General features: G+C 45.4%; 1 protein-coding gene across 1 annotated transcript in view; it reads left to right on the top strand.

Annotated features, from left to right (window-relative positions):
* Positions 1-1,787: 1,787 nt before the first annotated feature.
* Positions 1,788-10,622, top strand: part of PPM1A (protein phosphatase, Mg2+/Mn2+ dependent 1A) — a 30,122-nt gene continuing 21,287 nt past the window's right edge. Inside the window, exon 1 of the mRNA XM_084270411.1 lies at positions 1,788-2,069. The gene's annotated coding sequence lies outside the window, so the exon portion shown is untranslated. The remainder of the gene's footprint in view (positions 2,070-10,622) is intronic.

The following is a 10,622-nucleotide window of genomic DNA, read 5'->3' as shown; positions in this document are numbered from 1 at the left end:
CCTACAGCGATGAGGTTTTGTTATATTTGTTACAAGCTTTTTTTAGCTATCTTTGGGTAGGGCTTTGCTGGTTTTGAGGGTTTTATCTGCGCAAGAGCCCTCAATTAACTGTCTTCAGTGGCTGGCACACAGGGATTGATGCTGCACTGATTGTTATCTACAATGGCTGGGGGAATGGAACCAGCAATCTGAGAGCTTTCCAAACATTCATTTTAGGGAAACCTTAACGTATGGCTGTTTGCTCCCATTGCTGTTAAAGACGGAAACTATCTAAAGCAGACAACCTTCCTGATTCTTTCGCTAAGTACCCACTTCACCTTCCCTTAGCCCTCTTCAGTATCTCTGTAGTCAGCCCCTTTCTTCACAGCCTCAAAACTACCACGCATCCCTAATCCTCCCTTTTAAAAGCACTCCTCGCATCCACTCCACCTTCAAAAATCCCCAGGCCTGTGCTTTAACCCTGGCTTGTTGGAATTAGCGTGTGTGTCCCCCCACTTTGCGGTCACCCCTCTCCCAACCAGACCCTGCTCCCACTGCAGCCTCCTTGAGCATCCTCCCCCACGTTCACCTCAGACAGAACAGAGGTTTGTTTAATAACTTTGCTGGCTGAATCCGTTCCCTGCAAATCGGCGCGGAAGAAGGGGGGGGAGGGTGAGAGGAGAGGGGGGGGGCAGGGGTGGGGGGGGGGAGTCGCCGCTCCCCGAACATACTCCCGTCCCTTTTGTCAACAGGCCAGCCTTCATCAAGGATAGCTGGAAACCGCGGGATTATTAAACCCATTAGGCGTTCATTACTGGCAATCCGCTCCCGATTTTGCCAGCGGTTGTGCTGCCAGCAGCACGGCCTTGGTGGGGGGGGCCTCAGGTTTAGGCGGGTAAAAGGATACCCCAGCGCGGCCCTGCGCCCGCCCGCGGCTCTGGGGACGGGACGCCACCAGAGCGGCTTTTCCTCAGCGCGGAACGGGAGGCACAGCTCTCCGCGCCCGCCGCCCCTTCAAGGCGGATCCCGCAAGGGCTCCGCTCCCTCTTAAGACGGGAAACCAACGTGAGTTACCGACACCGCAGCCAAAGGAGCCTCTCGCCGCTGCCCCCGCCTCTCCCCTCAGGGAAAGGGGCGGTGCCAATGACGCATGCGCGTCCCCCCCTCCCTCAAACCCCGCCGAGGCCCGTGCCTCGCCCACGCGCTTTCGCGCATGCTCAGCGCGGCCCAGCTCGGGGCGGTTGGGGGATGACGACGGGACGAGGAATGATGTAATACGTCTAAAACGGCCTCGCTGCGTTCCTTCCCCCCCCCCCCCTTTGCAGCTCTCCCAGTCCCAACATCCGGGTACCCTTCCTGCTACGCCAGAGGCGGGTTTTTGCCCGGGGACGCGGCGTTTGCCGCGTTTCGGTGTTTTTCTGTTGGCTTTGCCGTTGTTTTGTATTTTTTAACGGGCGTGCGGGGGGGCGGCCGGCACCTTCCCCTCCCGCCTCTCCTCCCCGGCGGCCGCTGGGAAGGTGAGGCGGGAGCGAGGGTGCGCAGGCGTACGGCGGCAGCAACGGCGGGGGCCGCGGGCGGCAGGCGCGCCTGCGCAGAGCGGGGGGGGTTGAGGAGGAGGAGGCGGCGGCGGCGCAGTGCGTGCGTGCGTGTGTGTCTGCGCGAGGCAGGGGGGTGGGGGGGGGAAGGCGGACGACGCTCCGCGGTGCTGCGCGAGTAGGCGCGGAGCTCGGGCGGGCGGGAGGGGGCCGGGGAGGGGGGGGACGGCGGCGGCGGCTGAGCGAGGAGGGGGGGGGGGGAAGAGGCGCGGAGCCGAGATGAGCGCTGGGCTCCCCCTGGGCAGAGAGCCGCCCTCGACAGCCGCCGCCTGTGAATGAACTGAGGCGAGGCCGCCAGCCGGTCGCCCTCCTCCTCCTCCTCCTCCTCCACCTCCTTCTCCCCTCCTTCCCCTTCTCCCCTGGCCGGCCCGCCCGCCGCCGGCCCCACCGCGGACGTCCCCGCCTGCCCCCGGCCTCCCTGCCCCCACGCACCTTCGGGAACGCGGAGCGCGGCCCTGTCCGCCACAGCCGGCGCCGTCCGCCGCGGCCGGGGGGGTAAGTGGCGCTGCGCAGTGCGGGGCCTCCGGCGGGCCGGGCTGAGGGGGTGGCGGCGGGGCCGAGCTACGCTGGGGCGCTGGAGGGCCGCGTCCGCCGCCTGGGCCCCGGGGCTTGTAAACAAGCGGGGGTGGCCTGCGCGGGGGCTGCTCTCCCTCTCGGCTGCGCGGGAGAGGGGAGAGCGGGGTGCGGGGGGTAGTCCCTCCTGTAGCCTGGGTGAGGAGCGAGGCGCCATCCTCGGCGGCAGCAGCTGGTACCAGTGCTTGGCGGCGAGGGGAGGCGGGGGGGAATGGGAAGGTGAGGGGGGGGCGGCGCGGGTGCGAGCGAGCTTGGGATGCTGCTGCCAGGAGCCCCCCCCCCCCCCCTTCCCCAACCCGGGGCTGAAGGTAGCCTGCCCGCGGGGCTCCGCTGCGCAGCCCCTGCATTGCAGGCGCCTTTGCGAGAGGGTGGGGGGTGGCACGGCAGCCCCCTGGGGCTGGGCATGGGCAAAGAAAGGGAGGAGGCTGAGCGGAGGGGTTTAGGCCTGGCTCAGGTAGCAGTAGCTTTCCTTCTCCCCCTTCTCCTGCCTCCCCCTCCCCTCCCCTCCCCCCCCCCGTCGGTCGATTCAGAGTTCATTTAATAATGGCTATAAACAGCCTCCTCTAAACAACCTCCTCTCCCATCGCCACCCAAACGCTTGGGGCACGGCACTGGAAGGAAAAAAAAAAAAATCCAAAACGCATCTATTTATAAAGCACCCCACCCTAGCGAGGGTCGGAGCATCAAGTACTCCCCAGATAGTGACATTATTATGCAGCGGGTGGCTTTCCCTTGCCAACGCCTTTCAGACGTTTTAAAGTTTGAGGGAGATCTCGCTGCCTTTGAAAACAATGTCGTGAGCAAAGGTTACGCTGATGATCTCTGATCTGTCATAGCTTGCATGTTAAAAGTAGATAGAAGAAAACCCTCTCCTTGATTAAAAAGTTGCCCAGTAATATACTGGATGATTGGGCTTGCATGTTAAATGCCAGAGGTTCTGAGCTTACGTCTAACCTTTTTATTATGCTAGTTTGCATTGTAGCAGATATGATACAGGTTTAGGACTGGCTGCAGGTTAACAGTTTCAGGAGAATTGATTCTGTAGACATCTGTTCGAGATGTATTTGTGTTTATTTAGTGCAAGTAAAATATTTTCATGTTGCCATGTGTATGGCAAAACATTGTTGCAAAACTAACCTTTACAGTAGTACTTGGGAGGAACTAATTTGTTTTTTTTTTTGAGCTGAATGCTCTACCTCGTGTCAAATGAGAAAGTGCTGATCATTCAGATGGCCTCTGTGGGAACCTTAAGGTTTAAGGTCCTGTGTGTCACACAAAGGAATTTTTTTTGGTGTGTTTTTTAAGCAGAAGGCAGGTTTAGGTCCTGAGAGCTGTAGGTCTTTTGAGGTAGGTAATATTTCTTTGGGCTGTGATGTTTAACATCAGAGCAAGTAGAATCACTTTATAAAGTAGAAGTTCTGACTTTTGTGGTTCTAGGAAACTACTTTCCAGATATGAACCTGTGTAGCACGTTCCTGAGCCTGTACATGTACCTCTTTGGAGGCTAGGTGACTGAGGCAGGATTTGTGAAGGACTAGTGAAATTGAAGCAAGACAGCTGCTGTTACTCAGGACCTTGTGTGAATTGCCAAATGACCAGAAATTGTGCAAGTTCTACCCACATATCTTCTCTGATAGCTTCCCTTCTGTTACTATTCATAGGTTTTCTATGAATAACATAAGGGACGCGATTGGGGGCGGGGGGAGAAACGTGGGTCAGGGAAGTTACACGTTTTATATATCCAATCAATGTAGCAATGAAAGGTGTTAAAGGAAAACAGTTTTTATATGTGTACAAACGTTTCTCCCTGGGGGAGACAACTGCTCCTAAACCTTTCCTTTCCAGTCCTTTCTGGGTCTACCTATTGTATATGAGACTGGCCTAAGAGTAAAAGACTTGCTGATGCCTTGTGACAGTTATTAATGTTTTCTTCACAGATGTACATATCTGCTAAAATCCTCTGGTAAAGGCAGCTTGTATTGGAGAGAACTGGTCTGTACTCTCACGCTCTTGTGGCACAGCCATGTTTTTCTAGCATACAGACAAGGCCTAGCTCTGGTTTTTAGGTTTAGTCCTTTGGTTGAGGGTTGTCTGGTCAGCCTCTCCCCTTGAGGTACAGTAGAAAACTGTACGTGATTTCCAAGTATTAACTGTCTATAGGTAAGCTTGAGATACTCTTGTTGAAACCAAGGAGGAGAGATGGAATTGCCAAATGACTGGTGAAGTTTGCAGGTCTAAACAAGCAGAGCTCACTTAGTGCAATTTGAATTAAAACAGAATACAAAAAAAGTTTTTTCTATAAAATCAAGCTAGTTGCTTCTTATCTGGAGTGCAGCTTATGCAGTAAAGTTGAGTCATTCTTGCTGAGATAGCATTTTAAGAACTGTCGTTAAAATGCTTAGATACTTAACTCTGGCACAGTATAATTTGCAAACTTATGTAACTGGTATGTTTTTGAATGCAGCTGTCAATAAGGGATCTTATTGCACTTTTCCTTTTTAGTGGAACTAGGGAATACAAAGCAGCTGCTTTCTCAAGATGACCTAAATATAAGTCATTCAACAATAATGTATTTCTTGCTAAAATACTGACATTACTATTGACTCAGTTTTTATGAGTTCACTTCTGATGTAGAAGTATTTTTTTACATAATTGGCTAAGCAGGATTGCATTGGAATTAAGAGATGGAATAATAGGCAGCTTTTGCTATTGAATAAGCAAGTTTTGGAATGGGAAGTACTGTAAAGTAATTGTGTTCATTTTGCCTCTGCAAACCTGCTACTTGTTTTGAAGACTTGCATAGTAATAGTGTTTAGCATAGCTACTCTTTAGCACACAACATTTATTGTTACAATTTCGTGTGGCCCTTGGTAATTTTTGTTTCTTTTTCCCTATAAATTATGCCTCAGTCTTACATGTTTTTTTTTAAGTATTAGTTGTATCATCTGTAACTTTTTTAAATGATGCAATCTGTAGTCTCACTTGTGCTTTTGAGAATTAAGCTCTTTTTGGATATGGCTTTTGTTGCTGAGTTCTTACTGATCTCTGTAGTTTGTCACATGATTCAAATTTCAGTTAAAAATGTTAGGATAAGACAGAAATAATTTAGGCCTTATTAAGATTTAATAGTGCTAGAGTAAAACAATTAAATCGTAAGGCTCAGAAGAATGTGTAGACCAAGGAAATTGTAATCAGGGCAGGAGACGAAAGCAAGTGTGATACCGTGGGAGTGAGTAGACTGACTTTTGTTCCTGGACAGAGGTAGCATCCGGCTGAGTGTTACTGGTGTTAAACCAGTGCTGTAAGTAAGATCTGCTTTAACGTATTTCTGTCTGCTAAACTCTGTTCTGTGTTAAACCACGTACTAAGTTACAGATGTCTCTCTAACCTCTGTATTATTATTACTGTTATTTCTGTTTGTGGTTAAACTGAACAAGCTTTTGTTTTACTGGGTGCTCATTTAAATTTTTTGTTTTCACTTGTTGGTAAAAATTAAGGAATAGGTATTTCAGCTTGCTACTGAAACCTGCAAAATAGACTAAAAATACTTGAAACAGCTGCTTAGATTTTTTTTAAACAGCTCTTCTGAAAAGGTGTTTGTATGACCAAAACAACAGAATGAATTTACTTCATCTTTAGAGAGTTCTAATGAAATTGAGTTTAACTTCAGAGCAGTATGCTAGCAAAAGAGCATCGAAGAGTGATACAAGGGGAAAACCCAAACTGGCTAATCAGGTTTCAGTATTGAAATGCAGAGAAATACTAGCAGTTTACACATGGAGGAGAAAGTACATCAGCCACTTTATTGCTAACACCTTAGCTCTCAGTTCAGGTCAGAATACTTTAATAGCTAAAAAGGCCTCTAAAGTCTTCTAAGATAATAGTTTACAAACCCAAGAAACTCAAGTGTAACCTGACTTGTATTCTGATAGCTGCAGTTTAAATAAAGCAAAGCACTTAAATGTGCTTACCCTGATACGCCACGTGCAACTGAATTATGTGGGACTACTCAGATGTACAATGTTGCTCTCATGCTTAAATACCTTGCTGGATTGTGACCTAGAGGATGAAATGTGCTTTCATGTTTGGGGCTTGGCTGCAACTTGAAGGCTTTTCTGCATACAGTTCATTTTAACTGCCAACTGTACTTCTGATCTGGAACCTGAATTGTCATCTGTATTGTTCTTGACCATGTATCATAGCTATTTGTGCATAAAATTCTGTGTATTTTTTTCCTTAAGAAATACCCTAAAATGCAGTAGCCACAAGTACTGTGTAAGCAGTGCCTAGGCTCTTTGTGTTTGGAAATTAATTTAAGGAATTCTCCAGCTGTCCATGAAGTTAAGTAAAACCCAGTCTTTGGAAAAGGGTGCTAAATGTGGACAAATATGGGCAGGTAAATCATATTATCATATTATGTTGTAGGGACAGTACATGAGAAAAGAATCCATTTCTGTCCATAAAGAATTTTATAATTCCCACAGTCAATTCCAGTCAGTATTTGGACAGACCCCTCTCTAAGTTTTTAAGAACCATTCAGAGGCTGCAGAGTGAGGCCCTGTAAGCTTAGGACATGCTGGCATTAGCACTGTTTATATTTTGAAGAACAGGTGAATTTGAAATGGCCTCATTTGGTGACCAAAGTATTTAGAGCTGCCATGAAGTCAAGTTTGGATGCAGGAGAGTGCCTCACTGCCTTGTTTGTTCATCGTAGGCAAATCTGTCCACTCTGTACTGATAGGGATAGAAGGAAACTTGGTAGTCAGTGTGATCCTTGGAGGAAAAAGCCTTCTGTCCTGAAAGTTATTGTCAGCATAGAAGGCTAAAACAATAGGATTTTCCCCCTTGGTTTCTTTTTTTCTCTTTTTATGTAGTGTTGGGAGAAAATCTGCTTTATTGCTGCAGTCATTCTCTGTCCTTGTTCTTTTAATGAGATAGGAATGCTGGGGATGTGAGGGCAAAATAGCTTGTAAATAAAAGCTCTGTGTGTGTACAAATGAACAAACTCTGGCTTTTCCTAAGCTTTGAGGTTTTGACTTCCAGGTCTTAATGTGCTTCTGGCATAGTTTTGATGTCATTTCCTTACAAGCTGTATACTTCAGAACATTTCCTATTTCATTTACATTTTATTGCCATGTGTAGTCATCAAGTTTTAAGTCTCCTGTATGCTGCTTTTCCTATATCCTTACCAGAGTACTGTGTTAATGTTGCTGAGAGTAGAAACCCACAAATATTTTAACATAGAATGGTCTGGGAAATTGCTTGCATAGCTTGCTTTGAATTATTTCATAGTATTGAGTACTTGGCAAACAGGAGATTTTGAGACCTTCATTGCAAACATTGGACACTGCATACTGGTTACATTTTCTCTAAATAGTTTGGGTTTATTTTACTCCCAAGCTCTATCTGTATAAATTTTATTTTCACTTAGATCTTATTCTTCTATATTGATAAATAAATTACTCATAGGTCATATCAGAGCAAGGTGGCTGATGGTTACTGTTGGAAGTCAGGAAGAGATGAAGTTTGAAAGCTTAAAATTATTTTTGGAAAACAGTGACCTTTGAAAGCAACTGGAGACAGACTAAAAACTAAAGAAGAGATGGAGTGATGCTTCCATGTGTTCGGTTTTCTTTGGCTTATTAATAGGACAGTATTGACTTGGGAAGTTAAGGTGTTTGTGGCAAGGTTACCAGTTGAACAGCATGACAGAAGGATGGTGGGATTCTATAAGAATCTCTACGCATTGCCACAGGCAATGATACCAATTTACATTAACTGTAAACAGTGGCCGTTTCCTGAAGTTCATCACTACGGATGAGAGTGTGTGTGAGTGATTTGAGGTTTTTTTGTCTACTTCAGGAGTGGTTCGATTGATGTGCTTGATATTCTGTGTTGGGTTTTTGTTTTGCTTTGTTTTTTAAATTACTGTTACTGAAGCCTCCCATTGTTTTTGGAGCCTTACCGAATAATGCCATCAGGACCTTTTTTCATGTAGCATCTTTTTCCTAGATTGTTTCCCCATTTCAGCTAAAACACTGACAAAGCCAAATTGGCAGTAGCTTGACTTCACTCCAGCGGCTTTTGAACAACCTGAACAGTCCTTGTTATTCTAATAAGTCATTCTGGTGTAGAGAACTTCACTTTTCCTCTCTTGGATAATGACAGTACAGGCTAGGACTACAGTACTGACTTTTTGAGTAGGTTTAGCTGAACTTTATAAAAAAGCAAATGCTTTTTTTTTTCCTGGGTTGGGTTTTGTTCAGGTATTTTTGGTCTTACACAGAAACATTGGGGGAACAGTGTGGTTCTTCCACTAAAGAAAAAATTGTCTGTGAAGTTTCAAGTTGATAATACTGGCAGTGAATGGACAGGCTAGAGCTTGGAGCTGTAAATAAGAATAAAACAAATGAAGTTTAAAGAATGGTCAGGGAGGGAGTTAGCTATTACTTGAAGCATTTGGTATGTTCTGATCTCTTCTTGGACTTTCAGTGGGTTGTACTCAAGTAAGAATTGTCGATTAGGCCCATGATGTCTGGGAGCAGGGTAGTGTTCTGGTATGATGGTAGATACCAAGAGTGCTTTGCCACTGTTACTACAAACACTGGAAAAAAATTGTAATTCAACTTTTATGACTTACCTGTAACTCTATTCTTCTGTGTTGTCTTTTTCTGTTTCCTTTCCTCCCATATTTTCATTCTGGGAAACTGCCACTGTTCGTGGTTCTGTTGGAATAGCTGCATAGCACTGTATATTCTTTCTGACAGGAGCAGTACAGCTGGAATCCTTATTTTCATTTGCTTCCCTTGCTCTTTCAAAAAATTTCAGTCTTACTGCATCTCATTGATACAGAAAAATGAAGTCTTTTTTTTTTTTCCCTCCCGACTTCGGTGTGAGTAGACTGCAGCTTCCTCACATCTTCCAGTTCTTTTTTACAGTGCTTGCTTCAGTGGAGCTTTGAATTTTGGCTGGAGTCTGCAGGAGTTTGTGTGCTATTAACAAAGCAGTTGTCTAATCTCTGTGTCTAAAATGGGTGTCCTTTGTTTATATTCCAACACTTCTAAGTAAGAAATCTTTGGAAAAATGAGGTATAACCAGAAAGGTGCTGAACTAAACACCAGCATGGGCATGTTTTTTGCTTATTAATGTTTTCAAAGAAGGACCGTAGCTTTTTCATTCTCATACTCTTCAGACAGCAGCATATGAATTTATGCAGAGCTACCTCATTGATTTTCATAGCACTTGTTAATGCCATTTAGGTTGTCTACACGTATTTTTGTAGTGATTGGGTTGCTTGTACTTTGATATTGATGCCCAGTAGGTTTTTTTCTTATGCTTTTGCACCTCTAATTTGCAGTACAAGTATTTGGAAAGAAGTAAGAAATCTGTCTGGACTGAGAAATATTAATTATGTTCTGAGGGCACTAGTCATGTTAAGTCCTGATTAGTGACTGGTCCTTGTGGGTGAAAGTTGTATCTTCTATCAGAGTCAATTTAGTGATTTTCCTTTTCCCAGCAGTGGTCCTGGTGATTCTGGAAGTAAGTTATTTTCTCGAGTAACTGACCACAGAGCAAAATGAAAACAACTCCATAAATCTTGAAACTACATCACTGTATTTCAAATTTCTGCAGGAACAATTTGTTAGAGATTAATTATGTTTGGTGTTGTTTTTTTCAGTGTTCAGGGCCTGCTTTTAAAAAAAATCAGATTACATACGTGTTTTTGAGAGGGTTTGAGCCTCAGCCAGTGTGTTTTCATGGTGAGAATAGCAGCTCCTAGTTTAACCTTGGAACAGGTTTAGCTGCCTGCAGGAAAGTTAGGTAGATGGAAGCAGAAAAAGATGTTTTAAGAAAAAACTTAAACATGTTGCCAGAGAGAGGGTGTTAACTTAGAAACAGTTACCTTCTGTGTTCCAGGAGACTTTTGAGGCTTTAGCAATCCTCTTCTAAATCGAACCTACCCTGCTGTACACACATGTGAAAAGTAAATTGACATAAGAGAACAAGTGGGATAAGATGTTTCACTGCCTGGTGTGGGGAGGCATTCAGAATTGCTGTTAGCTCCTAGCAAGGAGAAAGGATTTGAAGCAGAAGAGATGCTTAAAAACAAAACCATACGTCTCACAAAACATGCTAGCTCAGTGACGTGGCAGTGCCTGTGGACCAGCTATCAAGAAGTCAGAGCTCATAGGAGTGTCTATCAGAGGTGAACTATGCAGTGTTTTCTGCTGTTGTATGATGTTGTAATTGTAATCACTGTTATATATTAATTACAGGGGGAGAGGGAGGGTAACTGGGGAAAGGTTGAAACAATTCATACTTTCCCTTGTACACAGTGTCATTAACTTGCTTACCTTGGAGGTTTTTTAATCTCACCCTCTTGTCCACGTATAGACATTCTGGCTTGTCTGAAGGCCTGTTTCTGAGAGCTTTGATACTTCTTGTTGTTTTCTTTAATGTTTCCAGCTGTCTACC

The sequence above is a fragment of the Gallinula chloropus genome (genome assembly GCF_964237585.1).
Source record: "Gallinula chloropus genome assembly, chromosome: 14".
Classification (NCBI taxonomy): domain Eukaryota; kingdom Metazoa; phylum Chordata; class Aves; order Gruiformes; family Rallidae; genus Gallinula; species Gallinula chloropus.
The sequence above is the reverse complement of the archived record's forward strand: the minus strand, read 5'-3'. Positions and strand labels throughout refer to the sequence as shown.